This window comes from Rousettus aegyptiacus, unplaced genomic scaffold (genome assembly GCF_014176215.1).
Source record: "Rousettus aegyptiacus isolate mRouAeg1 unplaced genomic scaffold, mRouAeg1.p scaffold_m13_p_7, whole genome shotgun sequence".
Taxonomy (NCBI): domain Eukaryota; kingdom Metazoa; phylum Chordata; class Mammalia; order Chiroptera; family Pteropodidae; genus Rousettus; species Rousettus aegyptiacus.
The window spans coordinates 7,686,893-7,713,631 of record NW_023416310.1 but is presented as its reverse complement, the minus strand read 5'-3'; the positions used below and the strand labels follow the sequence as shown (position 1 = coordinate 7,713,631).

The following is a 26,739-nucleotide window of genomic DNA, read 5'->3' as shown; positions in this document are numbered from 1 at the left end:
GAGGGCTGTGCACATGCCCAAGGAAGACGTGAGAAGGCCCGAACCTCTCCCTTCTGGCTGACCGCGAGGCTTTGCACAGGCGAGAAGTGAGGACTAAGCCGAGATGGAAACTCGGCTGGAGCTTTGAAGACATGTCCCAGTACACCCAGTGCCTCTCAGCAAAGACCATCGGACTTACTGGTCCAACACATAAAAGGAAATCTGCCTGAGCTGAGTGAAGGCTTCAGTGGCTACACACAATACAGAACGGATACCGAGCAAACGGCAGAACAAAAAACTAAAAATGACAGTTGTCAGCAGGATTGTCTGTTTTACAGAGTTGCCACATTGTATTTTTAAGGCCGATTTAAAAAGAATTACATTATGAGAAATGCAAATAAACAGGACTGTTTGGCCCATATGCAGGAAAAAAGCGTTCACTAGAAACTTTCCCTAAAGTAACCCAAACATTGGACTTAATAGGCAAAGAGTTTAATTCAGATATTACATGTATGTTCAAATTACTAAAATGTATCATATCCTAGCAACCAAAGGAAAGTACACAATCGCAATTGATTTTATTTTTTTTAAATGGAAGGCTAACCCGCCACCATACTGTGCTAATTTTCACACGGTCGCCTCTTCTCCCACAGTCCCCTCCCGGCCTGCACTTACTCCATCACTTCTCCGCTCATGTTCTACCAGCCTGGGGGTGCACCGTCCAGCCGGGGGGGGGGGCTGACCTTGGCTGCATTAGAAGCCTCTTCCACTCACCCGGCACTGGGCATAGCTCGCCTCTAAGCGCTGAGAGTCTTTTCTCTTGTTTATTTACTGTTCTCTATCTAGTCTATAAACTCTTAGAAGATGGATTCACACCTATTTGCCTGTCTCCCGCAGAATGTTTGCATAGTGATATGCACATATTCCGTTCTAAAACATTATCTGTAAGTGTGCTACATGAATAAACTTGGACAACATCTTGCAGAAGTTTTGATCCCGAGTCATAAAATATATAGGCATATTTCTTGTTAAATATACTGCAAAAAAGATGAGAAGACACATAGAAACAGAATCAGGACTGCAGCCATGGAATAAAGATGTTGGCTGATGACATGACCTTGATATGATTCCCAACTATTTTAAGCAGATATTTTTAGGGCGTCCCATATGATGACAATGATAATAAAAATGCTAATACATCAAATACTTAGTGTTTTTTTTCGTTGTTAGTACCGAGTTTTGTTTAAATATTTTATATGCATTTTATCATCACAAGATGTTCAGAGCTACCTTTACCCGAGTATAAGGAAAGCAACAGAGGTCCAGAGGAATTAAGTAATTTGCCCGTCTCTAATCAATGTCAGGTTCAGAGTCCATGTTCACCGACTCTTAGACCTTTCTCTGCAGATGTGAAATTGCCCCTGTCTCTGCCACCTGTGCCTCCCGTTCCCACGGCCCTGCTTTCAGGGCAGAGCTGGTCAGGATGTCTGTAGCCACTGGTTGGATCAGAGCGTCCCTGTGCTCTTAATCTGCCTTATTCCTCAGGCGAGTTGAAAATAACTTCTCTATTGGCTCGATGTAATCAAGATTTTTTTTTTTTTTTTGAGTAAATCCTGGACTTCCCTGTGTCTAGGAATTAAATTTCCTGGTGTGCAGAGATAAATCTTGAGAATGTGAGGGAAAGCAAACGCTCACCCTGTGCGGAAGGTCATCTTCACTCCTTCGTCAAAGGAAAGGTGTGGGAATCTTATTTTAGATGAAATTTCCAGGCGGGATATGCAGAGCGTATCTGAGTCTTTAAGATTTCCATTTCCAGATTCAAAAAGAAACAATTCAAGTTGGCTGTTAAGACGTTCAATGTAAAATGGATTTCAGAGACCTAATTTGATTTTAGAATATCAGACTCTGGAAACCAATTTATGAAAAGGAATTGGTGTGAATAACAAACTCTAATCTCATAAGCATGTGGATGAGACGTTCCTTTATCTGGCCCTTCTCACCGTCTTATATTAAATCCTGTTTAGAAACGCCTTGCTGTGCGTTCAAGCAGACAGATTTCACCTTGCTCTGGTAAGAAGTATCTTGGTCTTATATAACCTCTTCTCCATGAGTTGGGTTTTCTTAAGCCCTAACATGTCACCTGGGTCACCCTAATGTTCTGTAAAACGCGTAACATGTGAACAGAACAAAGCTAATGAGCCCCACGTGGAGACATCTGGAAGAAATGGGGCCATAGCTTTGCAGGCACTTTTAGGCCTCTTTGGCCTTTTCTGACTAGGGCAGTGGGACTGTGTCAGGGCCATTTACCGTTTGGGCCTCCGGGGCTCCAGAAAGGCCTAACGTCCCGGACATCTTGAGCACCGAAGGATGTTCATCTCTGCTGTTTCGCACTCATGATGTAATGACAGGAAGTGACCCGCCTTTCATTATATCAGCAGCGGATGTGAGAAGGAAACATTTTCCCTACTTTCTGTAGCTCTAACTTCCACCTTCCTCCTAACCCTTTGCTCTCATCCTCTCCTGTTTCAGTGACAAAGACTGTCACTCGCTTCTCGCAGCAGCTGCGACGTCTCTGTCCCTCCTGCCACGTCTGTCCGTCCATGGCAGTCTTGAGTGTTTTCTTTCCAGGAACGGTGTTTATATTTTGTGTTTCAGCACCACTAATGCGTTCCCACTCAGAGCTTCTCTATCTGTTTAGCGTGAATGAACTGTTCTTTTCACTCCTGGAATGTTTCCTCTGATTCTGAGTATGTGTTTATGGTGCTAAACCGTCTTAATTTTAACCTGTGGGGGCAGGGCTCCTCCTTTCTCCACTGCAGGGGGAGCCTGAAGCTGCCCTCAGGGAGAAAGAAATGACTCTGGACCTCATCCTCTCAATCTTCCATCTGAGGTCCTTTCTGCCCATCGGTCCACACAGGATGGACTAGAGGTGACTTCTTGACAGTAGAGGGAAGGCTACCTCATTTCTAACACAATCTCACTGCATTAGCCAGGGTTCTCCAGAGAAAGAACCAATAGGATATGTGTGAGGAGATTTATTAAAGGAATTGGCTCATGGGATTCTGGAGGCCAAAAAGTTTCACCATCTGCCACCTGTAAGCTGAGAGTTAGATCCGAAACGCTAGGATGATGAGGATAGGGAGAATGATATCGCTACAACTGTGCTTCGAGAAGATGAATGTGGGAATAGTTGTCAGAAGAGTGAAGCACTAAAAAACATACGACTGCACAATGCAACCCTTTAAGTGTTAATTGCTAAGAGTCAGCGCAAGAATAAACGGAAAGGAAATTGTGACCTTTTGGATAGAATTGTTGGCATTCATTTCTCCTTGCTTATGGAAGTTGTGGTTCAGCTAATGGGCTTGACTAATGCAGAAGGAATTGTGTTAATTTTCTACGCATTGTCAGCATATTTCTGAAGCAATGCTACCTCCTGATCCTGGCCTGCTTAGGCAAGCACTAAAATTCATGTTATGTAATCAGGGAAGGCATGGCAGCCAGGAAACCAGCTTCTTGGTGCTGAAAGTTAGAAGATACAGGACAGTAAAGGTGATTGAGAGGAGTCTTCGCTTCTTCTGCTGTAGTGATGCTGATATTAAATTTTCATCTCTCCAATTTTTTATAGGCCAAAAAGTTTCACCATCTGCCACCCGTAAGCTGAGAGTTAGATCTGAAACGCTAGGATGATGAGGATAGGGAGAATGATATCGCTACAACTGTGCTTCGAGAAGATGAATGTGGGAAAAACTGTGTGGCAGAAACTGACTCCTGCATGAGGCTGAAATTTGTGTAGGGTGATCCACATTGGTTATACCCACATCTTACTATCCTCAGTAGAAAACACATGAACATAGCCATGTGCCTCTAAGAGAGTTTTCTTAAATGTAAAATGTTAGAGATACTTATTGCATAAGGCCATTAGGCATCTTAAAAGAGAATAACATAAAGTCTTTACTACAGGGGCCGGCTGTGAAATGTGCTCAGGAAATATCAGTTTCTTTTTTTTATTCTACATTTCGTAAAATGAGGTTGGATTCGAAGAACTCTGAAATCCTCTTCATCCTAATATCCTAAGACCAAATTCCAAGACTATTGCCACTAGCCACATTGGCTATTCAATTTGAATTTCAAATAATTAAAATTTAATTAAAATCAGTTCAATTTCTCAGTTGCACTAAATATATTACAATGTGTTCAAAAGCTACATGTAGCTCGTAGCTGCCGTGTTGGACAGAGAAGATGAGGAACACTCTCGTAAATGCAGAAAGTTCTACTAGGCAGCATTAGCTGAGAGTTTGAGACTTCACCCTGGGCTTCAGTCTTTAGAATCAACTTCAAGTTGTTGAGTCAGATATAAGTCAGAAGAATAACGAACATAACCTCAGTCCCAGTCAAGTCGAAGTTCCCAACTGTGAATCTCTGAGTTCGTTCATTCTTTCCTCCCATGGCAGTTACATATTATGGCAAACGAAAGGCTTAGGAGAAATGTTGTGACTCAGAGTTCCGGGGAGCAGTCTTAGCTCGACATCAGTTCCCACTGTAGGGAGAACTTCATCCTAAGGGCTGAGCTTTCCTCGCAGCCTCTACCATCCGTCAGATGCGGTGCTGGAGACGTTCACACGCATTATCTCATCTAAAGCTCAGAAGTCCTCCAGGAGGTATCAGCATTCCAGTTTTACAGAGAAGGCGGCTGAAGATCAGAAAAGTTAAATCACTGCTACATGATTGGTAAAGCCAGGATTCAAATCCAGGGCTTTCTGCCAAAGTTTGTACTCTTTCTGTTGCAAAAAAACTACATGAAAAGCCAGAGTATGTTAAGTTCTGCATGACTGTGAGCATGGTGAAGGCTTGCGGTTGGTGGGTATTTATGCCTTGTAGTCACTCATTAAGTAACACATTTTATGATTATGATTTTATGATTTTTGTGTGTATGCACTTTATGTTATAATACAAAGGTTTTAAAAATACGCTAATCAATATCTCAGATTCCTCTCAGAGCTGGTGAGCTATTTGGGGGTGTCAGAGGGATTTCCATGGATACAGTACAGCGGTTGGATTCTTAGGTATCATGAACATTAGGGAGAACTCTGGAGGCCTGAGTGAAGAATGGCCACAGCGAGGGCTCAAAGCACTGCTGTATAGCCATTGACTGTCTTCTACAAGCCGAGAGGAGTGAGCATCAGGCTGACAGACATCACGAAGGGGTAACTAAAGCTCTGCCTAAAAGAGACACTGGCGGCTCATCACTGTGCTTCATCAAGCCGAAGTCAGCAGGGATTCCAAAGGCAGAAGCCGGAAGAGGCCCAAAGAGATGTTGAGTCACTGTGAGATGCTCCAAATTAGTACGCTGAGCTCTCCACCAGGACCCCGAGGTGAGCAATGTCCCATGCCACGCAATCGAACCACGTCCTGTGGAAATGCAGAAACTGGAGCCTCTGCGAATGTAATTGTTTCTCTAAGAGTCTAAGAGTCAGCTTCTCTTTCCCAAGACAGAAACAGGTCACAGAGAAGATGGTGCTCAGAGAGCATAATTGCCTAAGACTTCAGTGCTAGCGAGAGGAAAAGGTACAATGATGAACAAATTAGCCTTCTCCGAAGATTCCGCTTTAACCAACTGACTAGGATAAGCCTGCAAACAATCACTGTCCCAGAGTCGAAAACAGTGTGGGTCGGTCCCATGAAATGGTTCTACCCTTCACCAGCTCCCCCTCAATCCGTCCACTTAACCTTCATCTCTCCAAGCCACTATCACCTCTCACACGGGCTTTGGAAGTCACCTCCTAACCGGTCTCTCTGATGTTGGTATCACCCCATTAAAACCTGTTCTACGCAGTGCAGACCCCACAGCGCTTAAAAAGAAGTGAAGGATGTTTCCGGAAACTGGAGGAAGGCTGCTGCTTATCATCTTGTGGCAGAAAGCGTAGTGCAACCGTCTCATGTTGTTATGTGGAAAGCAGAACTCGTAAGTGATGACCCTGATTATTAGCAAAGGAGATTTTCAAGCTGCTGTTTTCTTCTTGTTGCTCATAGTAAAATATTAGAGGAGAAAGAAAAATTTAAAGGAAAATTGAGGGAAGAACTATAGAAGAAACCCTAAAGTAAGACCTTTGGATCTTGAAAATTTGGCCTATAAGAGTTTTTGTACAGCGCTTGAGCTAAGAATAGTTTTTATATTTTTAAAGAACTAATTTTTTAAAAACAAAGTGTTTTTTCGTTTGTTTGTTTGTTTTGTTTTGTTTTATTTTACGTCTGCAGCCACCTGGTTTTCCTAGGTGGTCTCCCATCCAAGTACTAACCAGGCCCAACCCTGTTTAGCTCCCGAGATCAGACAGGATCGGGTTTGTTCAGGGTGACATGGCTGTAGAATAATTTTTAAAAAATACAAAAGGAAGAATATGCAGCGAAGATGGTTTATAGTTTGAAATGTCTAAAATAATTATTACCGGGTCCTTTACAGAAAAGGTTTGGCCACGTCTGTCCTTGGAAATGAAAGAAGAGCCTCTCAGAGTAAGTCAATGGGTCTCTGGGATGTCATTGCAGTCATAACAGTATGGAAATGGAAGGATGGGACAGATTATGGTTGACATTTCTGAACAAAGGAGAAGAAAGCAGATTCTTAACAGAATCAACTCTAGTGATGGGAAGAAAATTCAGGAGACTCTGGTCCTTTATTCAGCCTTTAATTGGATCTGCATTTACTCTAGTTCAGAGAAAAAGTCATCAACCTTAACTCAGATCCCATCTCCCCAATGTATTGAAGAGAGCTGTCAGATAAAGCAATAGCGTTGTTCATTAAAATGAACTTTGATGAGTTCATGGCTATATTTGGAGACTTGGATTCTGGTGATCTCTGAAGACCCATGGAGAAAAAGACATACACAAAGAGGCTTTTCTTTGTTTCCAAGGTATCGCTTACTTGAGAACATTTTCTTATTCTCCGTGTACAGCAGACATAACAATGTTGACAAAGAAACAGTGTGGTGGGGGGGTGGGAGGCAGTGTGGTTAGTGGAAGAGCCTTGACCTCGGAATCAAGACACTTGGGCCTGCCATTTACCATTTCTTCGTCTTAATTTCTCCATGTGTAAATTGGAGAGGGAGTTGAAATAAGCCGGTGGTTTTCATGCTGAATTCAGGGGTTAGATAGGAAGTCCTTCAGGAACCATCATTGGGTTTAAGGAGAAAATAGCACTTAAGCCAGGTCCCCAACTGCCCGTGCAATCAGAGAAGCTCCGCTGTTATATCTTATACGTATCGGATTTTGCTTAAATTTTCTTATTTAAAAAAAGACTCTATTGTCAAAAAATAAAAAATAAAGATCCTTACGTTTCTCTCTATCACTTGTAATTCAAAATTCTGCAATCTATCCCCCTTTATGCCAGGTTGGTGGCAGGGAGGAAGGTGGTCAGAGGGCAGTGGGGAGGGGACAGGGTGAGTCTGCAGAACTGACGTGAGAGGTTAAGGTGAAGCTCTGGATCTAGAGCCTTGGAGGAAGAGGCGTCTCTAAGGGACCTTGTTTATCTAAACCGCTGGGATTCAGAATCTGTAGACTGTGCAGATCAGAGTTCAGCGAGTGGTTAAAACCAGCAGGTAGCGCCCAGGAGTTCAAAGTCTGTAAGGGCAAAGTTTTTCCAGGTCAGATAGATTCAGGATTTTAGATGAGTAACCTGGGCAGCAGGGGGCCGAGAGGCCAGACAGGATGCCTGGGCAGTGAGAATATCTTAGTGTGGGGATATTTCCTCTTCCTCTCAGGACGCTCTACATAGTCTCACTGTCAAGTTCAGTGGTAAATCCCAGGGCAAGGGCAGCCTGTCACACAGTGTCTCCTCACACTTGTCGAGTTCCAGAATATAAATTCTACAGTGTTTAATCTGGGGACACTCAGACCACTTCTTTTAACAGATTAAATCTAAGGACAAGGCCAGAGAATAATTTATTATTGAGAGTATGAGGTAAGCTGCCATGGCTAAAAAAAATGAAAATAAAAAAGAAGACTCAGAAAAACAAACAAACAAAACAAAACAAAACAAAAAAACAGAAATGGCTTCAATTGAAGCAGACTTGTCTTCCTCTGTTTTGTGGGAGTGCCAAACTGGGTAGCCCAGGGCTTGGGGAGCTAGTCCACCGCTATTCTTCATGTGTAATTTCTGTCTCTAGGGCCAAGGTGGCTGGTGGAAGCAGAAAAAGGACAGGCGGGGAGACTTTGGTCACATTAGTCAGGGCAAACAGTCAAACATTCTAAGACAGGGAAGGGGCAGGTGACGGGCAGCATCGGCTCAGGCATGCAGGCAGCCTTGGTTGACAGTTCATCTTGAGAGTGGTCTGGCCTATGAGGAAGCTGAACTGGTGATAACGGGATCCCATCAGAAGCTTCTGGACGTATAGGGGACATGTCCTCTGAAAAGGCCAGATTTCCTCTTATATTTGAAACTCTCAGAAAGTTCAGGACATATAGACATTTACCACAGGTAATTCACAGTCAAAAATCCATTCCTTCTTTCCATCACGTCCCTGTATATAGATCTTGTGCTGGGCCCTGGATTCTGAGCCAACTAGGAGTTAGATCAGCAGAGAGGAGGATAAAAGGTTATTTTGGTGAAGAGGATAGAGGGAACTACAAAATGAAGGCTCTGGATTGTTTTTCGTTGTTGTTGTTGTTCTGTTGGAGGAGATATTTGTGATCTCAGGAGACACCTAAGCATTGAGACAACCCTTCAGCTACCTGGAGACCACAGAGGTAGCAGTGAACCCTGGCTGCTTAGATTTCAGCGCTGTGGTCTTGATGTGCCATAACAGATCATGTTCACACAATCAAGTTTCTCTGGTCAAGCAAATTCCAACAGGAAGATAATGAGACAGCAAGAATATCTGATGAGAAAAATCAAACTAAATGTCCCTCTAAAACTCAGTCGCCCTTCATATCAGCTAATAGTCATTCCTTACCACATCGTAGTCACTGTTCTGAATACTTCACATGTACCAGTCTGGAATATTCTTATTATCCCTGTATTTTAAATGAGAATATAGCACAAAGGGTAAGTAAACCGTCTAGGAGCTGTCCAGTTATTACGTGGTGGAACTTAGATTTGAACCCAGGTTTCCTGGCTCTGTAGCCTGCCTGCCTGACCACTAAACTCTTTTGCTTTTCAATGCCCATAGCAGTTTTATGTTCTGGATTGTTTTTAAGCCATTGATCATTTTCTTTGGGCTATTCTGTCTTCTCTAAGTAAAAGTATAAGCCCTTTAAAGGAAAGGACCTGTGTTGATTTCCCTTGGGCCTTTACCTACTGCCAAGCATAGCCAGTATCTTAGAAATGCTTGATTGATGAATTACTGAAATTACACCCTTACGATCCAGTCACAATTCTCTGCACGTTATTGTTAAAGGTAAATGTGAGAGCATTCTCACCAATTTTCCTTTCTATTTTGAAATAAATTGCTCAGGTGTATATATTAACAGCCAACAGCGTATCTCTCATCCTGCCTCCATGGCTAAGGAGGTCAGAATAGTACCCATCAATAACTGGGCCGCTGCATCACCATCCTGACCCGAGCTGACACTGGTGAGAGAGCCTTCCTTGAAGAGTAAATTTTTTTTTGGCTTTTGTTGATAAGCATTTCACCTTTTAGTCAGTTTTATCCTTTACTCACTGGGATGTTGCATTGCCGAAACCTAAGATTAGTTGCTTGTGGAAGAATGAGTGGGTGTTTGCAGCAGGCTCTGTGAGAATCATTACCCATTCTCCCATCAGTGCCTGGACCAAATGTCCAGATTCGTGACTGCGTTCAAAAAGTGGTGCTCGCATCTGTAATCCCGTTTTTGAAAATAGATCTTTCTAGATAAAGAAGAAAAAAGTAGAAAACATTTTCTTTGCAGTTATTTTGGGGGAATGACCTGAGAACATAAAGGACATTCAGTAACTGTTTGCCGAATGAACGTGTGAATTGAAAAATGTTTGCAGAATTTTACATTAAGATGACCCCAATCCCAAAGGATTGGCCTTCTGCCAAAGACACAGTTTCCTTCTACTTAATACATTGCCACCTTCCCCTTGTAAAAAGCCACTGATTCCAGGATATATTTCCTCATCCAGCCCTTCCATTCATTCATGAATCACTTACCAAAGGCCTTCCATTGATCAAGATCCATGTGAAATTAGAATGCAGAGTTGATTTAGGTGAGGTCCTTGAGCAAAAGATTTTTTGTTAGCTTCTATCCCTTGACTTGATATCTCTATGAGAAATTGTTGACTTGCATTCATATTGTAGGCAGGACTTAAAAACTTCTAAAGTAACAGGTCCCTTGTCAAAAATCTCTCCCCTCAATGGCAGAAGAGATCATGGGAAGTAGTTTTCTCATTTCATGAGCCTCATACCTCTTCCACAATTAATTGGACTAAAGATGTGTGGCTAGCTATAGATTGGAGAACTCATCAGATCGTGTCTTTTGAGAAACCTGAGAGCGTTAGCAAAAACAAAGGTGAGAAGAGAATTTACCTAAATTGTTCACTTCTTCAGAAAGAACGAGTAGGCACCCTTTATGAGTCAGAAAAAGTTATGTCATCCTGCAGAACAAATAACTCCACTATCTCATTGGCTTAACCTAACGAAGGTTTATTTCTTACGCACATTTTTTATCCCATGTCAGGGGGAGCTCTATTTCCTACAGCTCCTCAAGGACCTAGGCTCATGGACGGCTTCACCACGTTAATTGCCACACCATCCAGAACACGCACACACCTCAGTCACGACCAGAGGCAATGGAGACTGGAGAATCATGCGTGGATTTTCCATGGTCTCAACTGCGAAACGAAACATGTTACTTCTGCTCAAATTTTATTTTCTGAGACTAATCAAATGATTCTACTTCATCGCATAGCTCTGGGAAATGTAAGGAAGCAATGTTTGATAAGTTTCACTCTTTCTGCCACATACTATTAATATTATATATTTTATATATTCATAACTTAGATGTCTGTCCTGATTCATGCTACACATTACCAGGAACTAGTCACAATTGAAGAGATAAGTGATGAGATTGAAAATGTAAATAGGTATTCTGATATATTTTCTCTCTGCATTCTATCCCTTCTCACTCACTAATTAGAGCCCTCAGTTCCAGAATTATTGATATATCATGACGTTCCGGCTTTGGGTGAGGCATGGCTATGTTACTGCCGAAAGACTTTTCCCCCTCCGCCTTGAGTCCTTACGCTGAATCCCCATTTATGGAGACAATCTGAGCTCACCTTTGTTCTAAACAACCTGAAAGAATTTAACCAGTGACGTTTGCCTCTGCCCAACCTCTCTGGGATCTGTTTGAATATTTCAATCTAGAAATGACATCTCTCTGCTTTCTGACTCAAGAGAAGCAGTAACATTTGGGCTGCTTGTTCTTTCTTGGACATTTACCTAAATCCATGTGAATCCTTCCTGCAAATACTTCTTATTGTCCTTTCCGGCACTGTACCTGGGATGCGATATTCATTCAGAGATAATCCAGTGTTGACCATTCAGCCTCAAGGCAAGTTTGCTCCATAGCACAGAAGTTCTCCCTAACTCGTGGGCTCTCACGCGTGGAATTGTAGATTTCTCAGAGAAGAAAAGGGCCTTGGATTTAATTCTGGAAAATGTAAAGCCTCCTTCTCAGGAGCGAGTCCTTTCACCTGTGATGGAGAGGGGACCATAAACAAGCTTATGCGCAGTATCTGTTTCCCAATGTGCCAGACAGACGGTTCCTCCTTCAGTGGGGAGGGATGAACGGGGGTATCCAGAGAGTTTTACTGACTCGAGTCTCTCCAGATAGACCTGAAGCAGGGTGAAGGAGCTGTCCATTGTCCCTATTCCATCGGTAAATGCAGATCACGGCGCTTTAGAATCCTCTTCTATTTCCCATTGACTCCTAGGACTTTGACAGTTACTATAAGACAGAAGGTTGAAATGTCTCCACATCTTCATATCATCGCACCTTAATCATTCTGTAAATAAAGGGGACCTACCACATGGGCTTTTGCCTGATAGGGAGTTAATTTTCCATTTTATAAATGCAATTTGGCTAGCTTAAGCTTTCAAAGGCAAGGGTAATACAGTTCTCCACTTCTAAATTTCTATGATTGTCAGAAACATGGATAATGTAAAATAATACACGGCTATAGAAAAGACAACCGTTTACGGCTACTTTCCTGCTGTACATGGAGGAAAGGTCACCTTTCTGACACCTGTATAAATCTAGGTCAAAATGTCTTACACATTAGTGGTGTTTTTTCCTACTATAGAACTGCTTGAATTTCCTGGGATAATAAATATTTATTGAACAATGTCCTGCCCCTATCTTTGTCTTTTCTAAATAATTCTGTGATCCTCAGATACTCATGACTTCTAGGAGGAAGAAACTGGGCATATTAGGGATCGAGTCTTACCGAGGTAATGCCACTTGGCCAAGGTCACAATGTCAGTGAGTGAGAGAGCTAGGATTCAAACCTACAACAATCTGATCCCAAATGTGGTGCTCTTAGCTAATAGCATACTTCTCTACTTTTTCTTACTTCATCAGAATTCCCCACTTGTTGATGTTTTTGAGTGATACATAAATTGGAAGCGAAGATGGATCTTGGAGAAAGAAGGTCTATAATGTGTGTTAAGACATACATGTAGCTCTTGTTAGGTCGGTCCCCCTCTTAAGGAAAAGGGGTAGAAAGGACGTTATTTAGCAAAATCAAACAATCAGCTGAGCAACAGCTTCCCCTCCCTGCAAGCCCTAGCATGTTTTCAAAGCAGGAGGCTGCATTTTTCTTCATAAGCAGGTGTTTTGTGTCGTCAGCGTCTTGGTTGTATCAATTGCTGAAGTGAGAAATAAATGTGGAAATTAATCGACCTCCTGGTGATAGCCGCCCCTCCCCATCATCACCAGACTATTCAAACAGTGACCAGCCCCTGACATGCTGGACAGAAGGGGATTTTTAAATGCGCACTCTCTGAATTACTCAACGTCAGGCATGTGTTATCAGGTCTCTCAGTTGCAGGAGACAGAGAGAAAGTACTACACAGATTTTCCTATGTCTACTTGGCCCTTCCAGGGAACAGCTCGTGTGAGTTAGCTTACCTTCATGATATGTTTGGGCTGCATTTGTTAAGCTAAGAGGCAATCTGATCAAATGTCTCACAGACAGGAAGGGTCCCCAATAATATGGTGCTGTGCAGAGGTATAAACCCCTAGGTGAGAATAATGTTATTTACATACACACACACACACACACACACACACACACACACACACGCACCCTCTCTATCTCTGGAAACTTGTATTTCTTTATCATGATTTCTTTGGGGCTCACAAAATCTAAGCACGTGGAAGACCTCAAATGATCACATAGCAACCCGGCAGGGCAAACAATATAGAAGGTCACTCAGTGTTACGGGCAGGGGGACCAAGGCTAACAGAGCTGTGCCTCAGTCTTGGTCAAACTAGTGTTAAGTGACAGGAGTCTCAGGGGCCTGAGGCTTCACTCTTCAAATTTTGTGTTCTTAGGACATTGAACTTACGATGACTTATAACGATTAGCCCTCCCTTCTCGCTAACCCAGGAACTTCCTTAAGCCTCCGGAAGGGACTCAGGGAAGCATGAGTTCCAATGGGAAGCCGCCTGAACAATGCCGAATTGCCACTGGGAAGAGAGACGTGGGGGCAGTGGGAAAGCTATGTTGGGATGCCTCTACTCCAGGCAACCAGTAACCGAACAAATAGGTAATTATCATTTCTTTTCTAAAATGAGAGATCAATACGAGAAAGATCAGCCAGTTTATAAACCACTGCTTATCGTCCACCTTCCTCAGGCTCGCTCGACTATAAGACTTCTTTCTTCATGATGCCTTATTTGTACTTCCAAAGTCAAAATAATCTTTAGTTGCTGAAAAAACAGGACACTGTTCCAGAAAAATCTTTCTTTCTGATGCTTTGTAACATACTCTTTGTAAGAGAGGAGCAAACTCCCTTTGAATCCCTTATTCCCCTCTTCCTCTCATCCTTGCTCCCTCCTTTCTTCATCCCTGTGACATATCTATGTTCTGTGTCCGATTCTACACAAGGTACCAGACCTTGGGGAAAAAATATAAATATGGCTTAAAAAAAAAAAAACACTACGTCTTTATTCATGCTCCTTTCTTCAACTATAACCCTGCCCTCAAATCTCCATTGATAAATTTCTTTCGGTTCTTCAAAGGCCCTGCACAGCCCTGTCTTTCTGGAGGGGTCGATGCTCATCGAGTTGGCAGGAGAGTTTGGCCTTATGGAGATGTACAACAAACAGGAAGGTCAGAATGACAAGTAGGCAATGCATAGGCAAATAACAGATCATGCTTGGAGTGTGGTCAGTGTATTTGCTCAATTTATATGGATTGACCAATAAGAGCCATTAGAGACCATTACTATGATAGTGTGATTTTTATGAATACACTTGTCAATTAGCAGCATCTTGAGAGAGAGAGAGAGAGGATAACCTGGTAGGAAGCGTTTTGTTGCTTACAGACGTCAGATGTTCCTGACAATGGGCTGTCTGAGAAGAGTATTTATGTAAGAGCACCTGTGTATCAAGCAACAAGAATAGAGAAAGTTTATAAAATAGTGTGAGTCATGATGCAGTGCGTGTGTGTGTGTGCGCGCGTGTGCAAGCACCTGCGTACCCACATGAGCAGGGGTGTGGCAGGGTCCTTGTGTCCCCCATCATCAGAGTTCTACTTCCTTTGGTATTAATATACCAGAAAGTGCTTTCCACACCCAAATGATCTGAGTTATTTTATTTTGACTCATAAAGCAGCTGACATTGTTCAGAATCTCAGCTTCGGAGCTCTCTTATGGCTTTGGAGAGAAAAGAGACAAGCTATGGTGTTGAATGTGGACGGATTCCAGGACAGCCCATAGAAACTGGAGTTCGTGATGTATCCCCAATATCAATTTATTGTCTCAACATTTTCCCATTCTTTTTTAAATAAAAAAAGAAAAGACAAAACCCATATATTTTTTAACTTTTGGATAAAAATTAACTTCCTTCATAAATTGCCTCTGTTTCAAACAGGTAGAACTTTTTTCATGTCTTAACTTATTCAATTTATCTAGTAACTCTTTGAAGTATTAGCATTATTCCCATTTTACAGATTAAGAAGCTGAAATTAATTCAAATTAATTCACCAATGTCTCCTTATGTTGCTTATGTCACCAACATTGCCTTTTGAATCTTGTGAAGAGGGACTTTTTTGCTGCTTTTTATTTCTTACATTTTTTATGTATTTCATAAAAAGGACACTTTATTAGCTGATCGTCTATTTTAAGAATTGGCATGAAGCTATTTTCTGTAGATGCCTAATCATAATGATTAAGAGATAAATAATTTCAGAGTATTTGACTGGTATTACAATCGTTAAAATTGTTGACTTCTTATTAACACGGTGTTTCCTATTTAAATAATCCCAAATGCATCATGTTGACTTTAATGCTGTTTAAATGACAAAATTCCAGGTTTGACATTATAGAGATTTTAATAATATTTTATCATTAGCCCACACAAAAAGATCACTGCTGAGGTAGCATTCGTTAGATTTTTAAATGATTCAGAGAAGACTCGGTTTCAAAATTAGAAGAAGAAAAGAAATAGACGAGGAAAAATGATTGCGAAGGGGAAAGGCACAATGAATATGTGGGTGGGGTATGTCGTGTCTCTCTAGGCACACATATGCTTTAGCTCATTTACAACGTAGTCACCCTTTAAAAGTTTTAGAGCATTTGAAAAGTATGTGACTATATGACTACTTGTAAAAAAATATAGAGTGTTATAGTTGTAACCACAGCACTTGGACCTGTGGGAAACACAGATAAAGGCATACTTGGGATCACTTAGAACAGAATTAGGAATCTGGAGACCTCCTAGGTCCTAGACCCAAACGTTCTCCATTTGTAAGTAGCTCTGTGGATCTGAGCAAGTTTGCTTTAAAATTTTTTTTCTACACCTTAGATTTCTTTTCTATAGAAACTAGAAAAACGATGCATTTGTACCTGGAAGATCAAAATCAGATAATAGATGAGGATGCATGGTGGAGAAGAAAGTGTTTTTCTTACCTTTCAGGAGACTATTATCATGCATAATAACAATGCATTAAAATAATAGAGCATGAAATACTCATCCCATAGTGAACTCAAACGCACCATTTCACTTGCTCTTCACACTGGTGAACCTACTCCACTTTGAAATATTCAAATAGTTGCAAGGACAGCTGCCTCTGCCCCTCATTCTTCAGAGGAGAATCTAGAAAGGACCAGCATTGCACCCCCTCCCATCTGGCCTTAGGAAGTTGGGAGAGATGAGACGGCTCCAGGAATCTGGCCCGCTGGGGTAAGGTCAGGGTTTATTTGTGAGGTTTAGCATCACGCTTCAATGCGTTAGGTGAAGAAAGACAAAGGCATGAGTATAGATGACCGGAAGTACATGTATTTCATCCTTCAGAAAACGTGCACCATAAATAAGTGGGGATATAATTCTACATTTTAAAATCTTAGTTAGTTCCTCTTTATACATTATGGTCAGTGAACAGATAATTCTTCTAGATGATATTGAAGTCTATCTATCATCTCTGTCTGTCTATCTATCTATCTACGTATCTATCTATCATTGATCACCTGTCATCATCTATTTATCTATGTGCATATATAAAACATGTTTGTTATTAGAACAAATTGGTTTGCTGACACACACACATTATATTGAGGAGGAACTTTGAGTTCATATGTTCAAAAATGCCCGCTACACAGAAGAAAAGCAGATGCGTATCTCCACAATAAGGTGCAATTCAATTTCTATTCATGTAATCTCTATTGAAGCCTTAATAAAACATTTGCATATTGCTAAAAGAGAAACAAGAAAGAAATTGAATAAGACGTTAGGAGGTTTACCAAATCAGGGATGGAATTTGAATACATTTGGAAAAGATATTTGTATAATTAGTCTTTTTAATCTGGTATCTATGGAAACAAACATATATTAATACCCAGAATAGATCGTTGTGTCTGTTAGGACAGAGCCCATCTCTTCCTGACAGCACATGTATTCAGAGCCTAAAGCCCAGGTGTCCTCTGCAAAGGCAGACCTGGGCCTAAGGAAGAAGGCCTCAGTCTTGAGATTTGATCAAATCGCAGCAACCCTTTACCAGACCATGTGAGCTCACTGCCTTGTGTGCAGGTGTTTCAAAGCCTGAAACACGAATTTTCACCACTCACTTTTTAAAAACCAAAAAACAGAAAGGTTACAACAAGACTCCTATATCAATACGGGTAAATTCAAGACTCAGGTGCAGATTAGGCAAACTCAGGGGTGGGGCGGGGGGGGGGGAGTGGGTGGGAAGGTCTACCTAACAGCCCCTATTTCTGCTTTCCCCACACAGATGTCTGAGCCGGCGTTCAGCTCCCTGCGAGCCCGGGGAAAAGGCAACCGCAAGATGGCGCTCTCAGGCCAGAGGGATTTACATGGACAGGTGCCGACCTGGATGCTTCTAACTCATTTGCATGAGTTTCGGAATTCCTCTGGCCCTGGAAAGCTGCCGCTCACCATAGCCCCCGACCACCTAACCGCTGGTAAGTCCAAACATGAAAATCAGCGTTCTCTTCCCACGATTAGCAAGCAAAGAAGGGGCGGTGAGTTCCATTGGACTCCAGGCAGCATGGAGATGACGATGTTTGTTGTCGCCAATACAGCTTTGTTAAGACCTGCATCCTACAGAATTTAACATATACATATTAGTCAAAGAAAGGGGGAAAAATGTATATCTCAGTTATCTGTTATTTTTAAAACATGTCATTTGAGGCCCTGTCCATAGGCTAAAGAGCAGAGTATTATTACAGGCCATCCTGGAGATTCATAATGGCAGTGATAAGATCGTGTGCGCGCACGCACTCATGGTGGTGGCGGAGACTAAACATCCAATCCTTGCCTTTAGTATTACTATCATCGTGATTAATTATTTCAATCTTTTAAAAAATATTTATGGAATACCTTCTAAGTAGTCACACTCTTCTAAACATATAGGATGCAGTAATAGAAACAATCATTTTCTCGACTCTCAGGAAGCCTGCATTTAAGTGGAAGTACCAGATCATCAATAAATAAGCAAGCAGATATAAAAGATGTCAGATGCTAGGCAATACTATAAAAAAAGATAAAGCCGGGGAAGGGACCAGAAAGCGAATAGAGAGTCTGTTTAAGAAGTCTGGCCAACAAAGCCTTTTTTAATTAGATGCCATCCGAACAGAGCCCTGAATGAACCGAGAAGAACCAGCCACGGGAACATCTCAGGGAACATGCTTCAAGGCAGAGAGAATAGTAAATGTAAAAGGATGTGAGGAAACACTTGTGGGTGGGTTGTTATTAACCTGTCAGGTTCTAAGTAAGCTGGTTCAGGAAAGTCTGCTCTCCAGTGAAGACTGGGGGCGGGTGGGGGTTGCGAGGAAGTTAGGACTGACTTAACAGTCTAACAGGTGACACACAAACGGCCTCTTGTTCTGCCATCTGGCAATGCATTTCCCACCCTTTACCTTCCACTCCTATTTCTAGATTTATGTGGCTCAAATAAAGCATAAGCAGAAAAAAAATATACAGATAACACATGCACACAATAAGAGGCTCCTCAGCAACGAGTCATGCTGCATCAAAATGGAGCGGTCACAGGAGATAAGTGATACAGGTTGTAGCATGCGGGACGCGGCTTTGTTAAGGTGGCCCTGCGTCTGTCAGACCTGGAAACGTGCAACGGGATTTCTGAGTGCTTCCCAAACGCAGGGCACTGTGGCCAGTGCTGTGAAGGAGGCAGAACGAAAGGAATGCTGCAGCCATGTCCCCACGAAGCGAGTGCCTGGGTAGAATGACAGCAGCCCTGCCCGACTCTGTCTTCATGATGCGCCTGGGGAGAACAGGTCATCTCGGTCTCGGACGTCAGACAGAAACCAGTTTGGAGCCCAATTCTACCACCTATCAGCTGTCAGACCATAAGCAAACCTTTGAACATTACAGGAACTCAGATTCCAACAGGGGCATCATACATACCTCCTTAGGCTGCTGTGAGAATAAATTAGATAATGTGCATAAAGTAATTAGTACAGTGCTATATGTTTCCTTTCGAAGAGATAAGATAGTTTATTACTAAGAAGTTAGAGGTAGCCTTCAAACAGCCTTTACATAATAAACAATTTATCCATTTAGTGGCCATCCAAATACTAGACATATTGGTGCTTACAAAGGGAATAGATTTAGCATGACTTACGAAATTTATTTATAGCTATAATCATGGGTATACTGTATGCATTTTTATATTTTAAATAAGAGTTGTCATGTCTCTCAGTGAATCACATTTATTAAATGTATCAATCCATTTCCACCTAGAATGCCTAATTATCAAATCTTTGGTTTGCCAAACAAAGCTCAGAACATATGGATATAATGAATTCATACATCCAGTTAGCCATCTCACATACTAAATAAACCTTACTATATGCTAAATCCTGGACATGTAAAGCCAAATCGGGTCCTACTTTCCAGGAAAACACACTCTGGTGATGAGGCAGGAGATGTGAACAATATTTGCAATGCGATGCGATCATCACTGATACAGAGATATCCTCACTTACCATGGAGACACTAACGAGTGATTCACTCCATTTCGGCGTTGGGGTCCCTGAGGGTGTTTGAAGCTCTTGAGAGGAGCAAGGATGGAAATAGTTTTGGGAAGTATAAGCATATATGCTGGGAGATTAGCCAGGAAGGGTTTATGGAGTAATTGTGGAAAAAGTGGGACAAGAAGAGAGGAAAGTTGATGGTGAAAACTAAGTAGTTGTTTAAAAAGAGGAAGAAGAATGACAGAGAAAGACTAGCTGGTGACGAGCTTGAGGCCATCACATCCATTTACCCTACCCAATTTCATTGAGGATCTTCTATGTCTCATATATGGCTTGATGCTGGACATGTGGAACTAAAAGATATATGACCACAGAGACGTATGTCACTGACCCCCCCTCCTTATACCCCCTGTAAACATTATCACCAGTATTCAAGGGGAAGTCTTGCCAGCCTTCTCTAACCTAGGATGAGCACCTATTTTTATCTGTTAACTCTTCACTAGGAAGAATATATGAGGTGGCACATGTCGGACTCAGCAGTTCAAAAACTGAGTTGTTGTAAACCAGAAAGGGTATATGGCAGCGAGATGTTACAGGAAGTGAAGATGAGCTTTAAAGCTAGCAGGTGATACTTTGGCATCCAAATAGGAAAACAAACCAACTGTTTCTCTCTTATTGAAAACATATATAGGTTTGTAGTGAGGTTTCTTCAAAGAAGAAAACCAGTAGGACAATAAGATATATGTAATAGATGATAGATAGATGAGATATATAGATAGATAGATGATAGATAGATAGATAGATGATAGATAGATAGATAGATACATACATTACATACATACATACATACATACATACATACATACATAGACAGATAGATGATGGATAGATAAAGAAATTGATTTGTTTTAGAAATCAGCTGATGCAATTTGGGTGATGTGTTCAAATTTTGCGGGGCAGTTCTAGAAAAAATGTTGGTCTTGTACGTCAAGTCTGAAGGCTGTCTGGAGGCAGAATGTTTTCTTCTTTGGGGAACCTCAGTCTTTGCTCTCAAGGTCTTCAACTAGTTGGCTGAGGCTCACCCACATTAAGGAGGGTAATGTGTTTACTCAAAGTCTCACAGTTTAAATGTTAATTCTAAAAAATATCCTCACGGCAACACCTATGCTGGTGTTCGACAAAACAAGTGGGCACCACGGCCTTGCCAAGTTGACACACAGAACTAATCATCACAAGATCTCGATACATCGTTAGCCCTTATGAAGAGCAAGGGAGAGATACAGTCTTCTAAGACTGTGCTAACAAATGACACTTACTGATATCCCATTCATTCATTCATTCATTCTTCTGATAAATGTTTATTAGGAGCATCCTGTTTGTTAGATCCTGTCCTTTGAGAGAAATCAAGAATTTACTGACTTGTCTCAAAAAGCTCATGATTAGAACTGTTTCAAAGCCAGCTTGCCCCTCAGAAACCGTGTGTCTGACCTTCTCCTGTTAGAGAAGTGGGGAGCCTCTAACTCCTGATCACACAGCATTTTAATTCCACAGCTGGAGCCTGAGAAAGTCTGATTCCCACTTAGTGTTCTTTTTCCTAAACGGGAATTCAGACACTGCCCATATTTATGCACTTAAACTCATTCGCCAACCATTGTGCAAGCCTCCTGAGACTGTTTGGGTCTCATTGCACAATGAAATGAGTCATATTAGAAGTTTGAAAAGTATGACATTGATCCAGAAAGACAACAAAATATGGCAATGATTTGGAGAGGTCACGATACTCTCTTCTCTGTTCCTTAGGTGGGCTTCTAAGTAGTATATTTTAAATACAAACAATGTTCAGATTTGTCCTCTTTATCTCACCACTGAGAAATAAGACAGAGAGAGGGGAGTTGAGAAAGCAGCGGCGTGACTCCGGAGCACTGTTAGTGGAGAATGGGGGAGCCAGGACGAGAATGGTCCATGGCAGGACATCGTCCTCTGTGTAAGTCATCCTGGAGGGCGCTAACTCTTGTTTTCCACTCCTAACCAAAGAGCCAGTCAGTTCAGGCTTCTGAAAGCATCGACTCTGGAACTGCCTAGTTGAATAGTTTATTTAAGGAAAAGAATGCATTAAAGCCCTCCATTTAGAATTTAGCTTCTTTTGGTGGGGGGGGGGGAGGGGAAGAAACTTAATGAAACTGAATGAAAGTGCCCAGCACTGTTTTCCCAAGTCTCTGTCCCGTTCTTGTTCATCTATCTGAAGGCGGTTTTATCTCTGAGCAAAGCCAGGGCAGTTGTCCCCTCCTTGGAAAGCGGCCTGTGTGTGCTCGGCCCTGCGGAAGCTCTCGCCTGCTGCTGTCCTCCAGCGGACAGTGAGTTGTGACAGCGAGGTCGCCCGGTCTCGAGGCAACGTCTTTTTGCCAGTCGGTCTTCGTGAAGTACCTGAATGAAGAATAGCTTCAAGCATAATTGAATGATATAAATAGAAATGCAGGATTTCATCTTTATCTGAACGAGGACTATCTTTCAGGTAGCCGCTACGCATTACGGTTCTCTCTGGATCAATACAGAGATGAGACACAGATAATTCCAGCACACAGAATGATGGCCATGCCTATCTCTGGCCTGCACTAAAGAATATCTTTTTAAACGAAGCTTATAAAAACCAGGTGCGAACTTTATCTCTCTGCATCCTGTCACAATTCTCCTGATTTCAGTCACTCTCTACTGTCATGTCAACCGAAGGCATTATCAGTAGAGAAATTGGCTTGTCACTGTGACCTTATTCTCTAAGAGTTTTCTCATGAGCGGTATTTCCCAATCTTTTGGCAATCTATCAGTATCTTGTGACATTCAGCATGATATTTTGGCACTTAGAGCTCTCCTCACATGCAGTGTCAATAAATCGAGCTTCGTGAACAAGGTGCCAATTGTGTTCATTCTTAAAAAAACGAACCAGAATTGGTCATTAAGAAATGTTGTAGTTCAAGTAGAAAAAACTATCATTATTATTATGCCTTTGATATAATTGAGCCCTTACTTGCTCACCTTTAGTTCAGTAGCTGGAAACGTCAGATAAGTATTGTGATATTTAAGGAAGATTATGACTTATAGGTTAATATAATTGTTCGTTTGATTAGAAGAGTTGGGTTTCTCTTGGGCTTAATTATATCGAACTCTTTGTAAAAAGACAAAACAAAACAAAAAACTAGAGTCATGAGTTGTGTCATATAATAACCGCCACTGGTGATCGGTTCATTTTTCTCCCAGGAAAGGGGAGGAGAAAGTTTTGAGTCGCACAGAGCCTGTCTTTAGTAATGCACTGAGAAGCAGAGATATGCTCTTTGCCATTAGCTGATGGAAACATTTTAGTAAAATGAGGATTTATCCATGGGAGATTAATCTCTGTGAGCTGTGAAAACAGCTCAATGGTCAATATAGTTGAGTGAGAATTTTACTTAGTCCTCAAAGCTCATGAACTAGGAGAGAGGTTAGGGAGAGGTGGTGGAAATCAGGCCTACTCTAACCACACGTTTGACAATAGGTTGTGAGGTCGTTTGTTTGGTTTGGCACGCCTCAGTCTGAGGACCTTGTTTCCTGGAATAGTGAAACAGGTGTGCTTATATTATTTGTGTATGTGTGTTTGTATTAGTGTGTGTGTTCATGCTTGTTGCCCTCGTGTGTTTGTGGGAAAGGCAATCATTTATAAAAACACATCATATGCAAAACACCTGTTATCTACTCTGAAAACCCCACACCCTTTGATCTCCTTGTCTCTGTATTGGCTTTTGAGACTTTGGTCTCCAGGAACTTCTCAAATTTGTGACTTTGTGTAGGGGTTCTGTCCCTGAACTTCGGTAAGTTCTTCCTTGACTCAATCCACCTCTGCTCACCTTGACTTTCACTCCTGATCAGTGTTCCCGTTTGGGACATCTATTGAAGCTTCCTCACCAGCCAGTTCACCCACCAATCACCTGGACGGGGTCTTCTGTTTCCTCAGCCCCGCCCACTCCCTTCCCTAGATTCACTGAGTCATAAGTCACATCGCATCACTGACTATGGAAGCAGATGCAAACAAGAGACAGCTATGTTCTTTGACCTTTGACACCAGAATCCTGTCCAGGATGACCTAGGAAAGGGAGCCTAGTAGAATAACATTAGCCATTAAAATAGACTAGGACTAGGGTTGTGGCCAGAAATAAGTTTTATTTGGACTAACTCACCTCAGGCCATAAAGACTCTGTCTCATACGGGGCATAAAGACTCTGTCTCATACGTAACGATTTTATCTGTACCCTATACATTTGGGGAGAAAGTATCCTCCCTCTGACCCTGTCACTTGTTTTGGTGAAGTGTGCCTTTATAAAGCTATGAGAGCACCTCCAGGGCAAGGATGCTGGCATGACCACGGCAGTCATTTGCTTGCTTTTAAAGCTCCTGCATTATAGCAGGCCTGGAAAACCAACCCATACTACAGAGAATTTTGCCCAGGTAGCAACCAGAGTGAACCAGGTGCCTAAACCAAGAGGTTTAAAGGACATTATGCTAACTGAAATAAGCCAGGCACGAGAAGACAAATACTGCATGACCTTATATGTAGAATCTAAAAATATTGAATACATAGAAGCTGGGAGTGGGACCATGGTTACCTGGGCGAGGGGGTGGAGGAGATGGGGAGATGTCGGCCAAAGGGTACAGAGCTGCAGTGATGCAGGATGAATAAGCCTCCAAGATCTAATGCACAGCATGGTGCACAGGTAATAATGCTCTACTGAATACTGGAAATATGCTAAGAGAGTAGATTTGATGCCCTCATCACACTCAAGAAAGGTAACACTGTGAGGAGATGGTATGTTAATTAGCGTACTATAATAATCTTTTCACTGTGTATATGTACATCAAATCATTGTGTCACGCACGTTAAATATATACCATTATAATTAAGAAAATAGAATGATTTTTAAAATGTGGACCCAGAAGAATGTCAAAACATTTTTATACGCCTGTCTGTCTTTCTTTCTTTTCTTTTCTTTTCTTTCTTTTCTTTCTTTTCTTTTAGGGGGTGAGGGAGGGAGGGGGGGGGAGGGGGGGGAGTTTGGGCAGGTGAGGGGGAGGAGGGAGGTCGTAGGCGTGGGTACGTCTTCGGTCTTTTTCTGTTTCTATTGGGGGGCGGGGAGTTGTAGGAGTGGTAGTCGGTTCTTGCGTCTTCTTCGTTTCTCTTTCTTTTTCTGTTCCTTTTTATCTTTTGCTTTGCTGTTTACTTTCTTCTCTGTCCTTTCTTTTCCATCCTTTCCCTTCCTTTCCCTTCCCTTTCCTTCCCTTCCCTTCTCTTCCCTTTCCATACCTACAGAATAGAAAAGTACCAGAGAAAAGATTTCGGGAGATAGAAGAAAAATAGCATTTCAAAAGGGCCAATATAAGACTGCCCGAAGAGAAGAGAAGTGAATTGGCAAAGGAGAACTGTGGTCCCCTTCCATTTCACAAACATGCAGAGTTCTGTAAATTACCTGTGGATTTTTACAGAGATACAGACAAGACTGAGTACAGCTGACGGCTACCATTGATTGGAGAAACTCAAAAGAGAGGAGCAGAGACAGCCGTGCTGCCCCCTGGGACATGGTGATCGCATGGTGATCGCAGGCAGAAGGTGTGTGCATAAAATAACCCCTCAGTGTCGATTAAGCTAGCGCCAAGGGGGAGAAGGAACTAAGTTTGCCAACCTTTGTGAATCAGTCACCGTTAAAGTTAAACTTCTCTTTCAGTTGAACTCTTTGATTTAGCTCTGCTTATATTTCTGACATTGCTGGGAGTTTGGCAGAGGGCACCCGGGGATGACACCCTGGCCACAGGAAGTTAAAGTGTCATCTTGGTCGACTTATTGGAAATTGTACCAAGAGAGATTCTATAACTTTATGGTACATAGCCACTTTCTGAAACTCACATCTCACTGTATGAGCCAGGCAAATTTACTGAGAGGAAGTAGCATTATCTCAAGGGTGACTTTCTGGATTGCACTCAGGCAGTAGAAATAAAAATACTTTATTTAGACACAGCATAGTTCAGTCTTGAATTTAAAATTTTAATTTGAATGTTCCTCTCGCGGTGTATAAGTGCCCCAAATCCAGTGTGTGAAAGCATACGGTGACGTCTCTCGCGCAAGTTTTCAGTCTCTCACAGGCTGTGAGAATTAATAACAATAAAAATAACAACTTTTCGGTGTTTGAATGGTTCGCACAATTCTTTTGCATGTATTATCCCGTTAGACTTTATTAACAGCCCTATGTGGTAGGCAGCACAGGGAAGAGAGTTATGTTCCTTTTACAGGAGTGAAACCTGAGACCCAGATTGATTAGCCAACCAGCACAATGTCACATCACAGAGCGGTGACAAGGCCAGATGGCAGATACGTTTGGGAGGTGTAGTTCCGATGCTCCCATCATCCCACAGTCGTGCTCGGACAGGGCTCTGTTGTTCAGTATCCCCTAGAGAGTAGACTAAAATGCCTGAGTGCTTGGACATGGTGGCATGGTGTAATGGTTAGCACATCTGCTTTACATGCAGAAGGCTCTGGGTTTGCACCCCAGTGGAGCCAAAATCCATGATCTACCACCACGCCACCCTGAACAAGCCCAATGTCTGATCTCGGGAGCTAAGCAGGGTCGGGCCTGGTTAGCGCTTGGATGGGAGACCACCTAGGAAGACCAGGTGCCGCAGGCATAAATAATAATAAAAAGTAAATAAACACAATGTTTTGAAGTGCAACGACCGTATGTGTTTGTTAGAAATAATATTAAACCAAGAGACTGCGGGGGAAATGTGTCCTACTGCACGGCCTTTAGGGACAGATACAATGGAAGCAGATCTAAAGGCAAGAAAAGGCACAGCCCTCTCCTGAGCTGGGGACAAAGGAGAATGCTGGGGTCTCCCTGAGCGGAGAAGGTCACAGAACCATTGGCACACATTTAATTAAAAGATGGAGGAAATTGTCTCAGTGTTTAAGATTTTTCTGGAAGGCTGGTGAATGAATGCTATCATTAAAAAAAGGTGTAGATCTGCACTGTTCTCAGCTTCATCCTGTCTCTTCTCAGCCATGCTGCCAGTTTCCATGATCTTGTACAAATTTAAGACT

General features: G+C 42.1%; 1 long non-coding RNA gene and 1 pseudogene across 1 annotated transcript in view; one reads left to right on the top strand and one right to left on the bottom strand.

Moving 5' to 3' along the window:
- The window catches only part of LOC107515274, a 120,892-nt gene that overhangs the window by 73,960 nt on the left and 20,193 nt on the right, over window positions 1-26,739 (top strand). Inside the window, exons 2-3 of the long non-coding RNA XR_001597977.2 lie at window positions 13,562-13,721; window positions 17,405-17,594. This is a non-coding gene — a long non-coding RNA (uncharacterized LOC107515274). The remainder of the gene's footprint in view (window positions 1-13,561; window positions 13,722-17,404; window positions 17,595-26,739) is intronic.
- Window positions 6,226-6,345, bottom strand: LOC118605893 (annotated as a pseudogene).